A 19,666-nucleotide genomic window follows, 5' to 3' on the forward strand; every position below is an offset into this window, starting at 1 on the left:
AAAAAGTTCAACCTCAGATCTATATGAACTGAAAGCTTCTCCAAACTGCAACATCTGCAAAATTTTTAGGGTTAACATATGATTCGAAACTTACATGGATAAAACATGTAAATAACATAAAAACAAAAATTTGGCGAAGAATAAACTATGCTAGGAGTCTAACTGGTAAAAATTACGGAACAACACCAGAAAACATCATTAAAATATACAAGACATACATTAGACCAGTAATAGACCACGCAGCTCCTGCATGGATCAATGTAAGTGTAAAACAAATACAAACCAAACTCCAAACATTACAGAATACACTTATTACATCAGCATACAGAGTACCTAAAACCACTTCCTCAAAGTTCATGCACAATTACTCAAATACACAAACAATAACAGATAGACTTCTTCTACATAGTACAATAAAATATTTTGATAAAAATTGGCGAAAAAATGAGTTGTTATGCGAACTAGACAGATATTGCATATATGATGAAGAGAGACCTAAACACCTCTCCCTGTTAAATTTGTACATCAGATCATTAAGATAAAATTATTTAAAATAATAATAATAGTAATAATTAAATAGAACTAAAATAAAAGAGGCCACTTTTAAAATTGATTAAAATATATATATATAAAATAAAAAAAATATGAAAGAACAATATAAATGGACATTGTCCTGAAAAGGACCAGACTAAAGTTATCATATTATTCCAGCCATTCAGTATTTACTCATAATATATTAATCAGGCCACTCCAACAAAGTAATGGAAGGAGGAAGGTCTAGTGTACCTGACCCTCGTGGGTATACAAATATATGTAACCAAACACAAGAGAGAGAGAGAGAGAGAGATAGTCAGCAGTGGGATGGGCAAACAGGAACATCTTGAAAGAAGCTACAGGCATAATATTGTACTCGGTTTTCTGCACAGTATCTATCAAAGTAATTCTAAACGTTTCTGAATACCACTGTGTGTCATTTGGAGACTTCCATGCTTTTTATAGTTGGCCTTTAGATCTTGATTCACTGATGGATTTCAGTCATTTTACAATTTCAAATCACTTTTCTTATCCCCAACGCTAAAACAATGCGGGAAACACCGTTTTAGCCAATAAAAATGTTCAGAAAATCTTCAGTTCGAATTAAGAAAAAACGGATTGGGTAGTTTTGTTGTGTTTTTTTTTGTGTTTTTTGGTTCCAACAAAAATGTCCCTCACTGGTTCGTGAAAGGTCAATTAAACATACCTTTTATAAAATGTTATACCAAATATACTTCCAAACCATCCTTCTTTATAATCACATATACAACTCTATTGTTGTTTTTACCTTGCAGTCACAAAAACATTGACTCATCCTCTGTAATAAAACCAAAACCTCAACCACGAACAACTGAACAGTGTCATTTACTTCTATTCAGGCAAGTTCGGTCAGTTACGGCGATTTTTATATCCAGTATCGATTTTATTACTTTCACTGGAGAAGATGGGTTATATAAACCATTCTGGTTAACTTAATATAAAGATGGTAGCTTCAAATATTTGGTAGTAACAATTTAACAATCAAATGGTCTGTGCAGAGGGTTTGTTTATTTGTTGACATGCACAAAGTCACAAAATTGACCAACTGTATTGTCTTAACCACGAGTATCGAAAACACAATATTTTAACATTTATAAACCCTCGGACTGACCGCTGATATACAGTGCTTCTGCGACGTGTAAATAAATATTTTGCTTTGATTCAAACACCAAAAATCCTTTATCTTATACTTTGAGGCGTATTTTAATTTCAGTTAAACATTTCTACTCTGCAGAGAAAGAAACGAACGTTTTTATGTGTTTCTCAGTTAACGAAAATATAAATAGGGATAATATAATTGGATTAAAAACTCGAGGCCATTCACTGTAAATTGTGAAGTAATGTTTGTAAAACAATTTGTTCAACTTAAGTATTTTGAACAATAATAAAAACAAAAATACTTTACTTAGTTTAACTTTGTTACATCGAACAGTTCATCGCAAAATTATTTTTCCAAGCCTGCTATGACTCGTCTGATGGCTTTATGATGCTAAAGGTTCGTTACCTGTAATGTATTCATTACAGACAGTCCCCTGTGTAGCTTTGCACATAACAACATTTTTTATTTTTTTAAACTTCTGTTGGCTTGCTTTTTATCTACACGTATCCATTACGTCAGCCAGAACTACATGCACAAGTTCTTTTTAGGCTTACAAACGAACTGTATTAATACCTTAAAAAAAAGATCGGAACTGATCAACATTTAGAATGTAAATAACAGTCGTTATTTGTTGAAAAGGTTATCTAACATATAAGGTTTTCACATTTGGAAGTCTACAAATAATCATAACAAAGCATGTTAACATAACTGTTTTTTTCATAACATTCGAAATCCTAAAAATATTTTTCTACGTTTTATTAAAAAAACAACAGTTCATGCTCGAAATTTGTATCAACGAATAGTAGAAATAACAGTATATTACAACGCCCACGCGACTAAAAGGGGTGATCATTTTTGTGGCTAGGTTTCGATCCCGTGACCTGCATCTTACCAGTCGAGCATCCAATCCATCATGTCTGCAAGGTCTTTGAACTGGCTTAGCTGGCAACAGTGAAAATATGTACAAGTTGGGAAATCCTTGTGTTGAAAAAAGTTATACAAGTATGTTTAACATTTTCAACTTGGGTGTTCTACATTTTATTATATCGACTTAAATAAAGTAGTGCTCTTTTATTTACTACAGTAAAAATATTTGAAACTGTAAAGCGCCGAATAAAAAACAACAATAAGTTAGTCACGGACATTAGCACTGTGAGAGGTGAAAACCTTTTAGTTTTTTTAATACTCCGAATTAAACCTTAATACTGTGTTGTTTTGTTATGTACACCTTTTACAACCTGGCGAAGATTAAATAATTACAATTATACTTATCACAATATATCTAGTATTAGGCCTATTACATTTTTAAACCGTACATTCTTCATCTAATCCCTTGGGGATTTTCAAGAATTAAAAGAGAACTTAATAACAGTAGTATTGAAAACGCACTGTTTTTGTCACCTTTTCTGACAGTGAGTTTCTCTGAATCCAGAACTCATCAGGCTGGCTGGGATACAACAAATATAACAATAATCAGAGCACTATTTGTGTAAGCCATTTCATAGAACAACAGATGTTATGATATGCACGCCTGTTACAAGCTAGCAAAGAATGAATGCAATTACACAGGCGCCCGGTGAGCTCTGGGTTGAGCGAAATGCACTGTCGGAAATGGATATGACGAATATATTGGGTTGAGGAATAATTCGTGAGCGTTTTTTCAAGTTAAAAAAACATATTCATAAATGAAACGCTTTCGCAAAATATTTCATGTCATTTGGTAGATATTTTTTTGCTCTAATAGATGGTGTGTTTGATTTTCATATGTCTTTAAATTTTGCTTTCATTTTCAGCTCATTAAATGGATTGTCAAGTGGACAAAATCGAGCATTTTCGACACCATCTGCTTTTCGCATTTAATTTCTTGCAATTTCGTTTAAAACAATGCATACTATATACCTAGGTATTACATGAAATAAAGTATCGTAATAAATGTTTTGGGTGTAATGTGTTCATGCATTGAAGTATTGTATAGTCTTGCATGTAATGCTTGAATGAAATTATTTAAAAACGCTCACGAATTATTCCTCAACCTAATAGTATGGTTGGAATGCTAATATTACAGTTTTCTAATTTTTGAAGTCACTTAAGGGAGTAGGTAAAGAACGTCTTGTTTAAAATTACAATAAGCCTAATACTAATGTCTAACGACAGATATAATCATGTTATGTTTTTGTTTCCAAATAAGTTTCACAAAAAAAACGCTACAAATTTAGTGATTTTAAAAAGTTACTTAGCTATAATATAGTGATGATAACATTGACGTTATGATTTGCTTTTACACTGTAAATCCACTTTATACGTGAAAGTGAACTTTGCACATTTCTTGTTAAAGGGTGCTAAGCACCAAGTAATATATATATATATAACACTACTATAAATATGTGTATGTCCAGCAAAAATAAAAAAGTCCATTAAAAATGGTGGGAAACTGTGACCTCCCGCCAAAAAAAACTTAAATTGAATACTTTAATGTTCATTTTCAACTTTGCTGCCCTTAATATAAGGAAAATAAAGGATTTCTAAGTTCGGAAAACCAAAGCTTATCATAAGCAATATCTTCTTTACCTACAGTGTCTTCTCAACATACTAACATTTAATTTTAAAAGAGTCTCTGAAGAGAAAAATGGAAACTGAGTATTCTTATGACGTAAATCAAGTGTACAGTGTATCATTTTAGAAAAGTGTTCGTTATCTACTGATTCAACTCAAAGTTTTAAATCTCTTGTGCTTATGGTTATAAAATATGTATTCGTTAGTCCAGTTTTAATACTTAAGGTATTGAATAAACTGGTATTTCGAGGCTGTGCTGCACATGCTCATTATCTCGATTCATGAGTTCTTCGAACGAGAAACATGAGTCCTGAGAACCTGGTTTCATAAATTAATGATATGAAGTGTACTTGAGAGAATATTTATGGAATCATTCCCACGTTTGTCTTTAACGTTAAAAAAAACATATGTTATTGCTCTCCTCTGTGTCATACACAGCATCAGTGCGTGATCCCATTTAAAAATGGTCATACACTGCAGTTATTTTTACATGGCTCGTCATGGTCAGGTGGTTAGGGCACTCGACTCGTAATCTGACGGTCGCGGATTCGAATCCCCGTCACATCAAACATGCTCACCCTTTCAGTCGTGGGAACGTTATGTTTTTGTCAATTCCACTATTCGTTGGTAAAAGTAACCCAAGAGTTGGCGGTGGGTGTTTGACTATTTGGTTTTTCCCTAGTCTTACACTGCTAAATTAGGGACGGCTAGTGCAAGTAACCTTCGTGTAGCTTTGTGCGAAATTCAAAAAACCCAAACAACTCTTTTTTTCATAGATGTTAAATTTTTTCTGTATTCAAACTTTGATAAATCACGTTTTAAGTTTTTTAAAATAATTCAGAATAATACACGTTATTACTGAAATAAAAAATTAGTTAACCTTAAGCAAAACGAAACTTGAAATGTATATAGAAAAGTTATCCGCCGTGAAGTCGTGCGTGAAGCCAAGTTTAAAATAATTGGGAGAGATAAGCGGTATTCCACTATTATCTGTTCATTATTATTATTATTATGTTTAAGAGTCAAGTCCTTCCTATTGTTTCAATATACATAACACTTTTAGTTAGTCGTAAGTATAGTATTTTATTTAAAACTGGTTTCCAAACAATATACATGACCAATCAGGTTTGTTTTTTCATAGCCTTTTACTATAAGATGATGCCGAATCAGTAGTCCTTATTTTTCTCGGAAGGGGGCATGATCACAAATATAATTTCTCGCGAATAATTAAATGGCTGTGTACCCTACAGTGAATTATATCAATACAAAGCGGTTGCATCCGGGTCTTGTAGGAATGATTGGAAAAGCAGGTACTGTTTGTGAACAGAAAATCGTTTTCATTATCAGTTATACTCTGGAAATGTTCTATTTTTATTTAACTTTCACTTTATTATAAGTAATTTTATCCTACAATGATTACCCAGGTCTGCGATGGTTTTATTATTTTGACATTTTTCATGTTCTATAGTAACTCCTGTACGCTGAATCCGAAAATATCCATTTTGTTCCGTCGCGTACAGATTTTTCGCAAAACATCGTATGTACTTTTGCACAGGTCAATCGTTTTTTATTGAAATCGGGTTACATTTTTTACGATTAAAATGTTGGCAATCGCTGGCTATAGATTGTTCAAGACAAATCGCAATGTAAGTCTTACCGATCGTTCTAGAACCCAAAATTATCAAACATAAGAAAAGGTTCATTGTGGTAAACGAGATAATTTGATCCAAGTAAGATTTGGTTTTCTTCCTGATTTGTAAAAAAAAATAAAATAAAAAAAAATTGTTTAGGTATTATTCGGAATTATTCAAAATTCTTTATTAAAACGTAAACAACTTTTATGAAGTTTAAATAAATTCACAGGCCTGTGTTATTTAATTCTTTCCCATTATTTTGGTATAATTGTTGTCTTACATCAAATATTTAGATGTAGTTATATGAACAATAGTTATATAAGCAAATTTATTAAACGATATTTAAAGCCCGGCATGGCCAGGTGGGTTGAGGCGTTCGACTCGTAATCTGAGGGCCGCGAGTTGGAATCCCCGTCGCACCAAACATACTCGGCCTTTCAGCCATGGAGGCGTTATAATGTGACGGTCAGTTGGTAAAAGAGTAGCCCAAGACTTAACTGCCTTCCCTCTAATCTTGCACTGCTAAAATAAGGACTGCTAACGCAGATAGCTCTTCTGTAGCTTTGCGCGAAATTAAATAAAAAAAAAGGATATTTTTGTGATAACGAAAAACCCACTTGGAGTAAAAATGTTTTCTAAAGACGGCTGGTATGGGTATTAGCACTTTTTAATTGAAATAAAGTACAAAACAACGTTTCGACCTTCTTGGGTCATCTTCAGGTTAACAAAAGAATACATTTAATACCTATACCAGCCATTTTGAGAATACAACCAATACTTTATTATGAAGTAATTGTTCAACATTCATTTACTACACTTTTGTAAAGTGTGTTACATAGTTCTTGCAGTATGCGCATCTTTATTGGGATTTTTTTTACCAAAACAGAATTATACCAAAATACAAAATATATTTAAAATGAATATTATACGCAAATTATGGTTTGATGTTATAACCTGTTCCCATGAAAGTGGTTTCCCGGTGTAAATACTAAGAGTTTTATGACTTAAAATGCTAAAATTCGGAGTTAACTTCCCATGATGAATAGAGCATAGATTGCCCATTTTATGTCGTCGTGTTAAAACAATAAACTTTCTTTTTCTTTAAGGATATAATAAACTTCGAGAAATATTTTTATAAGAATTATGGTATTGTTATGTACTTAAAACAAGGTAACAGGAAATTACACCTGATCATTGCTAAGTTACTGTTAATAACAGTTTCTAAGATCGTTTTATATATAAATTGGCTGTAGTCGTATCTCGGGGGGTGGAATTGATGTTATGTATTTTAACATCCTTAATCTGCTCTTATCTGAAGTTTTACATACAATTGTACTTATTTTTCATGAATTCTTGTCGTTTTTCTTTAATACTGCAAGTTTACTTCGTAATCACAGACTCGCTACAAGAGGACTGGATATCGCAATGAATTTATTTTATTTCTGCGACAGCCTCTATCATTCAGTATAATTTGTTATATTTTATTGTATAGTACTTAAATATTAATGGCTCGTTGGAAGTTTTACAACCAGAAGATTTCTAGATAATGTTTTGTAAAGCACATCGGCGTCATTTTTCACAACAGCGCCACTTGAAAATACTATTATTGATATGAATACTTTACGAAAAATGAAACTGGCACCAACAAACTGACAGCAGCATTTTAGAAATTGCAATTTAAGCTTTTGTTGCAGTTGTACAACGTAACTTACATTAGGTTGGATTACTAGATTAAAATGTCGTGTGTAAGTTAGATCTCTCTCTCCAGGTGTTTAGGTATATAAATTTTGTATACCCGGGAGGGTCAGGTTCACTAGACCTCTTCCTCCTTCCTTTTCATTGTTAGGGTGGACTGCTTGGTATATTTATAGTTAGTACAGAGTGATGAACATTACTCAGGTTCTTTTCAGGGCAATATCCATGTATATTGTACTATCAAATTACCTAAGTCTAGATCATAGATGGCCTGTTTTATTTTAGCACTTATTTATTATTATTATTTTTAATAATACTATATATATTTTAAATAAATTTTAACTAAAGGACCTAATGTATAGATTAATAGGAGAGAGGTGCTTAGGACTCTCTTTATCATATATGCAATACCTGTGTAGTTCGCATAACAGCTCAGTTTTCCCCCTTTTTTTTTTTTGTAGGTCAGATATTCTGTTCACTTCGTGTGTTTTGAATGTCTTGCAAAGCTACACGAGTGCTATCTGCGATAGCCGTCCCTAATTCAGCAGTGTAAGACTAGAGGAAAGGCAGTTAGTCCTCACCACCCATCGCCAACTCTTGGGCTACTCTTTTACCAACTGACGGTGGGATTGACTGTTACATTTATAACACCCCCATGGCTGAAAGGGTGAGCATGTTTGGTGTGACTGAGATTTGAACTCGCGACCGTCAGTTTACGAGTCGAGTGCCTTAACCACCTGGCCATGCCGGGCCTGTTCACTTCACACTTAAAAAGTATAAGCTATGTAATACATTTGGTTGGATTTCTAGATTTAAAAGTAATGTTTGTAGGTTAGATATTTTGTTCACTTTGTACTTAATAAAACGTAAACCGATGTAAATAATAAATATTAAAGTTCTACTTTAAATCATAAAATGAACAAAATAATTGTGGTTTTGTGTTATATTATTCCCCAGTTGTTTTATACATTGTGATGTTAAACATCTACTTGAGTTGTGTTAATGATGAATATGATATATAATGATGCTCAGCGTGACCCTTGTCATTTACACTTTGTGGGAAAACCCAGTTTTTTGAATGAAATCATTCGATTATGAACTGGCTAGGCAACACATTTTCCCAAACTTTTATAATTAAACGAAGAACAATCTTTGAATGAGAAATAATGTTTAAAAAGTTTTTTATCAAATATAATTTATTAGGATTTTCAAAATTACATATCAATGAAACCTATAAAAAAAGTAATAAAGGTCATAAAGTAATATTCAAGCTGTAAAACGTGTATTATTCAAATCTATTACATAAGAAAAGGAAGGAGACAAAATATTTTTTGCGTCCCATGGTATGTTTAAGGTTTTCTGTCACCTTTATACAGATATTTAGAGGATATTCCATGTGTGTTTGTCGAGATTGGTGAATAAAATGTTCTAAAAATAACAACTTGGAAAAGTTTTTTTTTATTAAATGAATTTTAAAAAAAGTTTATTTTCTCAACGTGAAATTTAGTTACTGTATAAAATTTGGTGTCCAGTTTTTTATACGTAGTTACTCACTATCGTATATCGCTGGTTATTCTTTCTTTATTTTGGTTTAACAATGTAAAAGAGGGATAATAGGATGTCATGTCTTTTGTTCATCATTTAATTAACGACAATCATTTAAACTGTATAACAAGCTACATGATAAATAGACAAAAATCAAAGAAAACTATGAACTCCCAGATTTTTCGATCTTTTAAGTAGTGAAAATCAGTTCAAGAAAATACGTTAAAACTCGGCAGATCGATTAGTGAAATTAATATTCTGTTTGGTAGAATTTATGGATTATAACTGCTTCAGTATAGTATTCTGTTCAGTGACATACTTGTGTACTCTTCAGTGATATTGCATTAGTTTTCTGTAGAGTAAATAAACTATTATTCCGGTGCCAGCTTTAATCAAACGGTTTACACGCGGCCCGGCATGGTCAGGTGGTTAAGGCACTCGAGTCGTTATCGGAGGATCGCGGGTTCGAATCCCCGTCGTACCAAACATGCTTGCCCTTTCAGCCGTGTGGGCGTTACAATGTAACGGTCAATCCAACTACTCGTGGGTAAAAGAGTAGCCCAAGAGTTGGCGGTGGGTGGTGATGACTAGCTGCCTTCCCTCTAGTCTTACACTGTTAAATTAGGGACGGCTAGCGCAGATAGCCCTTGAAACGTTTTGCGCGAAATTCAAAACAAACTTTACACGCTCGGAATATCAAGAAGTGAGTTATATTCCGAAGCTTATCCTTTACACGCTCGGAATATCAAGAAGTGAGTTATATTCCGAATCCTTTACACGCTCGGAATATCAAGAAGTGAGTTATATTCCGAAGCTTATCCTTTACACGCTCGGAATATCAAGAAGTGAGTTATATTCCGAAGCTTATCCTTACACGCTCGGAATATCAAGAAGTGAGTTATATTCCGAAGCTTATCCTTTACACGCTCGGAATATCAAGAGTGAGTTATATTCCGAAGCTTATCCTTTACACGCTCGGAATATCAAGAGTGAGTTATATTCCGAAGCTTATCCTTTACACGCTCGGAATATCAAGAAGTGAGTTATATTCCGAAGCTTATCCTTTACACGCTCGGAATATCAAGAAGTGAGTTATATTTCGAAGCTTATCCTTTACACGCTCGGAATATCAAGAAGTGAGTTATATTCCGAAGCTTATCCTTTACACGCTCGGAATATCAAGAAGTGAGTTATATTCCGAAGCTTATCCTTTACACGCTCGGAATATCAAGAAGTGAGTTATATTCCGAAGCTTATCCTTACACGCTCGGAATATCAAGAAGTGAGTTATATTCCGAAGCTTATCCTTTACACGCTCGGAATATCAAGAAGTGAGTTATATTCCGAAGCTTATCCTTTACACGCTCGGAATATCAAGAAGTGAGTTATATTCCGAAGCTTATCCTTTACACGCTCGGAATATCAAGAAGTGAGTTATATTTCGAAGCTTATCGTTTCCAATGTACGACACCGAAGAAAACTTTATTTATTTTAAAATTATCTTCTACTGAAACAGTGTACAAATATATCAGCTTATGGATTCACCTTGTTCCTCGAGATATGATTAACGTCAATCAATTAACCATTAATAAAACATAAAACTTTAGAAACTAATTGAAAGGAAACAATTTTTGATTATTTTCTCCCTGTCCAATAGAAACTATTTATTTTGATGCAGCTACCAGCAAGCTATCTATGATGTGCCGACAGCGGATACTGAAACCCGATTTTTAATATTATAAACCCTCATGAATGGCATACTTTTTATTTTTGAGTTACAAAAAAGAAAACTAAACTTGTTCATATTTTATTACATATGGTTTTCCTGTTTTCCACTACTTAGCCAATGGGAAAGGTTATAGTATAAACTTACTATCATTACTAGTTTGGAAACCTCAATTCTACATTTATTACTGCGGAGTATGATAATAGTTATAGGTAAAAATTAAATTTAAAGTCTTCGCATCTCGAGTTTTTAACAAAGACACTAATAATACAGTGTCCGACCAAAGATAACACTGGAATATGCTGAAACTAGTATCATGATTTCTGTGTGTTAAAGAAGTATGTATAATAGTTTAATTTTAGCTAATTCATATGGTTTTGCGTACTCTGTTCTCCTAGTGTATTATCAGTATGATAAAATACCAGTCAGTGAACGATAATTAAAGTGCACCTTGAGACCTCACCATGAATATTTAAGTTGAACTCTTTGTTTTTCGTTGATGTCTGGCAGGATGTGGTAATTGTGGTTCGCCTTGGTACAAATGATCCAAGCAGCACTTTCCACCGTGCCATCACAACTTGACTAAACAACCCAAGTCTTGATGACTGGTGTATATTATCGGCAACATAGTTTGAATCAAAAGAAGGCAAACTTTTCTTGGGCGTCGAGTTAAATATACAAGGAAGTCTATTAACAGCTTCTACTGTTATTATATAATGATGTTCTAGCTTATTCCATATATAAGGTCGGAAAACTGGATGAAACAAGATGTTTGTAGTAACCATTATTTGGAATTTGATATCTTTACTGCCATAATAACTTTAGGTCTGATAACTTTTAGTCCACGTTATCCTACTGTTATAATGTTACTTTTGAGAGATCATTGTCTGGTTTTCTTTTCCTCAATGCTGTTATTTTTCTTTGTTTCGGATGAATATTCAACACTCGCTAGTTTGTCTTCATTTCGTCGTTTGCCGTTCTTTTGTACGGCCTGTTTGTTTGTTTATTGTTATAGTTTCAACACTGTTGAGATGTTAATGGGCTTTCTATTACAGTGTTCGGCCACGTGTTTTTTAAATAGTCCAATTTATCAAATATCGTGACTTATAGTTTGTATGCTCATATCTTTTCCTAACTTTGAACTGGTAAACCAGAAGGAAATCATCTTGTCAACAGCACCCACTACCAAGTTTTGTCTGACAGAATATTGGTATCTGACCATCACTCTTATACGGCATCTACTGGCAGGCCTACAGTGAGGTCACAAAAACGTTCACCTATCTGATTAGTCATTCCTTCCACATTCTGAGTGAAGAGTTTTATGTGTTCCCTTAGTTGGAAAGTCTCATTGTCGTACTGCATGATAAAACTAGTACTTCTAACAGTGTAAATGAAGTAAGGAAGAAACTTTTCAGTCATAGGAACGTATCAATAGACAGACTGCCACTCACAAAGAATACTTTAACACACAAGACGTGCTTTATACTAAGCAGAAGGGGCTATTATCACCCACACAGAACACGTTTCTGGGGCAAAAGGAGGGAAAAGAGAAACATTTTAACTTCGGATCCACAACCCAAACACACTACTAACCACGTATGTTCAACATTGTTTATATTATATGGTCCTCAAAGAACGTTTCAAATAAAGTATATATAGCAAAAAGTTATCCAACTGACAGAATAATTCATTTCGAAGTTGTACAGGGTAAGTTTTGTCCTATGGATGGAACTTTTAAAACCTCTCATCAGACTGAACTAGTATCGAACTGTATTTTTAACCAAATGTTTAAAGGCCATGTTAATTTAGTTGTTCATGCATCCACACCGAACTTAGCCTCTTCCTTGTATTATGCCTATGCGTTTCCTTTCTCTGTCCTTCTATGATTTCTCGACCCTCGAACATCGTACAAGGATTGTTCCGATGTACGGGAATAAACTAGCTAGCTAATTGACATCGAACTGTGGCAAATAATAATTATTATTTGGGGAAGGGGGACCTAGAACTGACTTTTCTATTAAAATAATTTCTGTTTCTGTAGGATTGTATCATGATTTGGCTAGAGTTAACATTTGCATCAATAGATTTGTTTTTATGAATATAAATATTTATATTTATAAAATATGAATTTTAAAAAGGGGAGTAGGGATATAGTCAAATAAAGTACAGAAACAAGTTGAATCGAAATGTAAAGGTTATATTTTCAAGTTTCCAACTACGGCCTAAAAAAAATTTAAACAGAGTTGGAAATAATCTACATAATTTCCGTAAGGTAGAAATCCATATCTGCAGTGCTAATCAATTTTAGTGGAATCAAAGTTAGGGAGTTTTAGCTTGACAGTAATGTAGACACTTTCCAGCTTCGTTTATTTATTTTTTCCTGAGAGCCCCTAGTTGTAGGCTTTAAAATATAACTTTTACATTTTGATTTGGTTTATTTCTGTATTTTTTGACAAGCCTTATTCCACTCTTTAAATAAGTATTAGTTATAACAATCTTGTTTCTTAAGTTTTTGTATGACCATTTATGGAAAGTAAATTCTAAGCTACATGTGGACATATGCATTTAGTTGAGTGTTGCATGTTTTTCAACAGGTTACTGCTGCATTGTTGTTGTTTTTTCCACCCAGCCATTATTTACTGAGTCGGATGGTCTTGTGCCTAAGATTTCATGTAAACACGTGTTTAACGATCGTCGAGTACAAAGGAAGCCGTTCACATCAACAACATCGAATATATTACCTTACCCCCTCCCCCCCAAACATAAACAACAACAAAACAAAATATTTGCTGTATTTTGGGGAGGACTGTTCCGTACTGACTTCCCATCTTATGTAAAATTTTTGACACACACACACACTTGCAATGCTTTTCATTTTTAGTAACGCGATGTAAATTAGATCAATAATTTCTGGTTACCACCATTCGTATCAAACATCAGTATTTACGCTTATTCTTTAAGCTGATATCACATGACATCAACTGTTTTTCATTTAGAAAAATCTGATAAAATTCAGCCAATTTGTACTTAAAAATTGGCAATAAATAATGATGGCCATTCACTTGTATGATTTGTTTCAAAACTTGAACAGGAAACTAATAATCTAGTTTGCTTGGCCTAACTTATACTTATGTATCTGTACGTGCTTTCACCCTACAGATATGCTGCTCTAAATCAGCTGTCTTTAGACCTAATGACAAAACAAATAAATAAGTAAATAAAACGGTCACCTTTATTTTTAGATGACATTGTAGTAAAATTTTCGGATCGATAGCTCACTTAACTTTTTGTGCAAGTGCGTGCTGAAATTGTTTAAATTTGAGCTATTTTCTGATGAATCACTTAGCACGTGTGGTTTATATCGAGATAAATTTGACATCTAACTGTATGTTTGATTTTACATATAATATAAAAGAAATCTACAAAAGCTATGTCCGTTTTTCCATCGAATAAAATTTCCGTACTTTTGTTGCGAAGAAAACTAGATAGGTCGGAGAAATCCAATCAAAATTGGAGGTTTTCTATCTCTTGTATTTTTTAGTGGATTGCCTTCAAGTTTGGTATGTGAAATAAGGCCCCAATAGAACGCATCCACTGAAAATATGTTAGTTTGGATTACCACAGTCAGAAAGGGGAAATTGCTATACTTTCACTTCTGTTAATAACGTACTGTATCCTGTAGATACAATTTTAGCCGCATGACACACTAAGGTGTGTTTGAATACACTTTGCTTACTCTAATGAAACGAAGTGTTTCCAACTAATATGCCCAGGGGTTGCGGGTTCGAATCCCCATCACACCAAACATGCTCACCCTTTCAGCCGTAGGGGCGTTATAATGTGACGGTCAATCCCACTATTCGTTGGTAAAAGAGTTGGCGGTGGGTGGTGATGACTAGTTGCCTTACCTCTAGTCTTACACTGCAAAATTATGGACGGCTAGCACAGATAGCCCTCGTGTAACTTAGCGCGAAATTCAAAACACATCAAACCAACTAACATAAAATTAAACATTTCGAACTACTATAACTGTGCTTGAATGGCTTCAAATAACTTTTATTAGTACAGAAGAATAAATTAAATTTTAGAGGGTGAAAATCTTTACTTTTAAGAATCAACTTACAAAATAACCCTATAACCTTCGCTGTTATTTATTTAGAAGCTACGTATAGATTTTGGCATCAAAGCTTAGCTTCTTAGATGAATCTGACAAGTAGCAATGAAAAAACTGAAATAATTATCCTCTCCTTTCAAGAACTAACATCAAACAATCCTATGACTTATGAAAGAGTTTTTAATAGGTTTTTCAAGGTTTTAATAAAATATTCTTAGCCGTTTTTCTTTAGGCTTGTGAAACTAGAATAATATGAAGAACAAATGGATGAATTTTGTCTATCAATAGGAAAATGGACTTTTTCGTTTTATTTTGCTAATATCAGTATTTTAGCAGCCTTAGCCATTGAGGCAAAAGGTCGTGAACGTTGTTTCAAAAAAAGTCTTTTTTTAAGATGCTTTTTCCCCATATGTTCGATTAGTGTCTTTGTGAAAATTCTGAACAAACCATTTTAAGAACTATGGTATTATGGCGGTTCACGATTACTTTTTTATATTTTAGTATATTCAATTCAATGTTTAATTGGGCTGCAAGTCATGGATTAGGAGTTTTTCATAAATAATTTCAACTTAATTTATTAGTACATTTTGTTTTGCAAATGGTATTCGACTTTACAAAATATTGATAATGTTGAACTCGCATGTTTTCTTTATTTTTTTCTACACATTTTTGTTAAATTATACCACGTTTATATACAGCTTACCTTGTAGAAGTGAATACATATTTAAGATTCGTTTTGTATAAAGGAACGTGATTCTTAAAATCAGAAAAGCATTTTACTTCTTGTCCTGGGTTTATATTCAATAATCATACCTTGGAGTACCTTTCTTAGAGATTCCGTGTTACCAAACAGCTGTTTTTTACATCTTTGGTCTGTGCTGTATCAGATGATGCTTTACTAACTCTTACCACAATTTCTACTGTTAATAAGCACAGGCGTCGCTGAGCAGTAGCGGGTTTAAAATTGTGTGGATTTAAGGGGTTACTAATATTTGTGGGCCCTACATCCCATGTAATTTTACAAAAAATAAAATTATCAATGGGGCCCCCATCAATACCATGGGCCCTGAGGCTGACTGAGCCTCCTTTAGCTCCTACTTAAATACGCCACTGTCGCTGAGTGCTTAAGTTTGGGGAATCTGGTTGATAGACGCTAGTATATTTGGCGTTTCAGTGTGATATCGCACATGGTTTTTTATTTTAATTTTTCAGTACATCAACTAAGGATTTGGGATACTGTCAAATAGAATAGGCGCACAAGTGCACTGAGCCAGAGCTTAGCGATGCCTCGGGTAATGAGCTTGTGCAAGGGACGTGGAGGTCATTCAGACTACTCACGTTAAAAGTTCCATTATATGTGGATGTTGTTTTCATAAACACGTTTGTTTTACGAAATGCACACTTGTTCACTTCACCGATATATCGAAAAACGGTATGAACATCGGTTATATTCACTAGGGCTTGTACATAACTAAATAAATAAATAAAATAAATGTATGGGCTTAGTTCACTTTTTTTTTAAATTTACTGTGCAGTTTATTATGTTTATATTTCAAATTGTATAAGAAATGTGGCAAACGTAAAACACAGAGAAAGAATTTACATTTTATATACCATATTAGGAAAATCCTTATCTCTCGTTAGAAAGGAAATCATTCGTTTATTATCGTAATAGTTCCAAGTACAGGTCTTCTGTAGGGTTTGTAACAGACTTCTATCTCTGACGTGCAAAATATATTTAGTTTCTGCAGCTTATCTTTTTCTGATGGGAATAGCTTGTTATTGGTGGTTTAAGCTTCACCAAAACTGTAAAGCAGTCATGAATATTTTGTAACCAGTTGATATATGCTACCTGTCAGCAATCGTTTTTTGTTTGTGTGTGTCCTGGATGACTAGTCCTAGGAAAAAACAACTGTGTGGACGAGGAAATTATAACATAATATAACAATGTTGGAAACTCTCCACATTAAAATAATTAGGTTGTAACTCTTCTATTAACAGCCTTATTCTCACCGAACACTCGTTGGAGAGCTATTGCTAGTCTTGTGATAACGGCAGTTCTGGCTGTGGTAGGTTCCTGTTTAAATCGTTTTACATCCGTATATGTATGTGTTGGCATTTTTTTTACTAATGTTATTCACTAAGTTATAAGAGTTGTATTTGAAATTGGTGTTTCTGTTAGCCCAGTGTAGCTTTGCTGTAAGAATACACACACACACAATTTCTTTCTCTCTTTGCGATTAACTTTCTACAAGTCTTCCAAATCTCCACACACATAGGAAATACCATACATTGATTTTTCAACTTTTCGTCATGATAAAATGGAAGATTTCCACACAAAATCATTGTAATTTAAAAGCAGACAATAATGCATTTTTTATTTATAAAATAATATTAGGCCTAATATATGCTTGTTGCAAAGTATTATTACATAATTATCACGAGATAAATATTATGTTAAAATGCATTAATAAATAAGCTTCACTTTCAACACATCTCACTTTCTCTATTATTATTATTATACTTTGTCAATGGGTAACTATTTATTGAGAAATAACAGCTTAAAATGTATTAATGAAACGAGACAATCTAAACGTGTTCTATCAAAATCGCATACGAAATTATTTTTATCCCTCGTATACAACAAATTTAAAAACCTCCGTTCGAAATGCGATTCCCTTGTCTGTTGTCTCCATATTTAACTATCCTCCCTTCCGCAATCATTGACGTCGCATTTAATTTCCATTTAAATTGAAAGGGGTTGTAGAAATGGAGTCACTAGCATTAGCTATATATTCACTATAAATGGCTTTTGTATTGCCATAATTAAACATAGACCATAACGTTTTTTTTTTAATTTTGATGTGTTTTGTCTCATTCCAGTAAACGATAACGAATTCATTTCTTCAGCAGCGCTTGTAGGCTACTATCACTTCAACAGGAGTAACAGCATAAGTTCGCAAACGACAGTTGAACAAATGTTTCGAAACTGATAGTATGCCAAATTCCTAAATAAACGTACTCGCACAATTTCTTCGCTATAACTGAATAGATGCTATAGTTTACTATTAACAATGAACTGAATCACAGATTAAATAACTCATTAATAGCCTATTCATTAGTTATTATTTACTTTACTTGAATTTATATCGTACTTGTCTTTTCCGGATCATAACGTCAAGCGTTCTCCAGCAAATTACACATATGCTTTCAGTTTCTTGATTGGTATTGCTATAGGGAAAAGTGCACCTACCCCACCAATAACAGCCTTAAATCCACCACCACATTTGAGTAGAATAATTTATTGCTGCTAAAAATATAAAATATATCGTATCAAATTAATTGTCTCGAAAAACTAATTTATAGTGTTTACAAAATTAAGAAAACAAATAAATACTTGCCGGAACCATACATTAATGGGACACTCCTACATTAGCTAAATTTGTAAGTTTTTAACCCACGATTCCGAGGTACCGTGGGTAAAAGGTATAAATAACAAAACTATGCACAAACTATGTTAAGCATCTAACTGGCAAAAAATGTGGAACATCCGTCGAAAACAGTTAAAATAAATGTGTGTGTATATATAAAACATTCGCCTAGTAATAAAATATGCATATCCAGCATAAATAAACATAGCGATGTCACTCGTATTAAAACTGCAAACAACACAACGCACTACCCGCAACAGCTCCTAGAATACCGATATTCTCAGAATCAGTTTTCCTGTAGACACGCCTGCATACTGAAACATATTTCTTGACAGACGACTACATACTTCATTAAATTACTTCGAGAAAAATGAATTATTTTTTGATTTAGACCACTTGTATGCATAATGAAATTAGTCCTAAGTTCCTCTCACCAATTAACATTTACATAATAAATTAAAATAATATAACCTATAACATTGTACCATTAGTTTATTAACTAGAGAGCATTAAAAAGTATTACAACGCTCTCAAAGGAAATTAAACTAACGAAATGTATAAAAAACAACTATATCTGTTTACGATACGTATGGTTTTCGTGCAAAACGAACTAAGTTTTTAACGTATTGAGTATTTCCGTAACAACAGTACATGGGCATGACCTGAAAAAATCAGTACGTACTAATAACATAATTTCCGATCCTCGTGCCGTGATTAAACGTATATTCTACAGAAAGTGTCACGTATTATTTATTTCAGACGAGTTATTAATATTATTATTATTTCGAATAACCGGAAATTTGAATTTAATTAAATATTAATATGTATCAAGTTTCTTATTTGCTAACAATATTGATACACACAACCTTTTTAACACAAATATACAAACACATCGCAATTTATAATAACGGTTATTAATAATAGTTTTTTACAAATGATGCTTTATATACAACAGTTTCACAAATTTACAGACAATATTGAATTTTATATCCGGTCTAGAACAATATTTTATCGATGAGCAAATTAATTTCTAGTTGAAATTGTAATACCTCGATTAAGATAGCTAGCTTGGCTCACACGGCTGACGTTTTACCGATGATGATATATAATGTCTTCGTAGAAATTTCAACGCCCGAAGTAATTCACTAAAGTTAAACGGTCTGTAATGTTCTCGAAATCTATCAACTTTCCAGGTCCAGTTCTGTAGTTTTCCTATTAATTAGCGTTAATTACAGTTTCATAGCGTTCTAGGCCTATAGCATAGTAACTGTAGCTGACCAAGAATATTAATTTTCT

The 19,666-nt window shown here is 33.2% G+C and overlaps 1 protein-coding gene across 8 annotated transcripts in view; it reads left to right on the forward strand.

Annotated features, from left to right (window-relative positions):
• The window catches only part of LOC143240260 (uncharacterized), a 76,080-nt gene that overhangs the window by 9,521 nt on the left and 46,893 nt on the right, over window positions 1-19,666 (forward strand). The window contains exon 2 of one of the 8 annotated variants that reach the window (XM_076482420.1): window positions 8,016-8,221. The exons of 5 other annotated variants lie outside the window; for them this stretch is intronic. The gene's annotated coding sequence lies outside the window, so the exon portion shown is untranslated. Of the gene's footprint in view, window positions 1-8,015; window positions 8,222-16,760; window positions 17,009-19,666 lie in introns of those variants that run through there. 2 more of the 8 variants (XM_076482422.1, XM_076482425.1) reach the window with 2 other exon arrangements.

This window comes from Tachypleus tridentatus, chromosome 13 (genome assembly GCF_004210375.1).
Source record: "Tachypleus tridentatus isolate NWPU-2018 chromosome 13, ASM421037v1, whole genome shotgun sequence".
In the NCBI taxonomy this organism is placed as follows: Eukaryota; Metazoa; Arthropoda; class Merostomata; order Xiphosura; family Limulidae; genus Tachypleus; species Tachypleus tridentatus.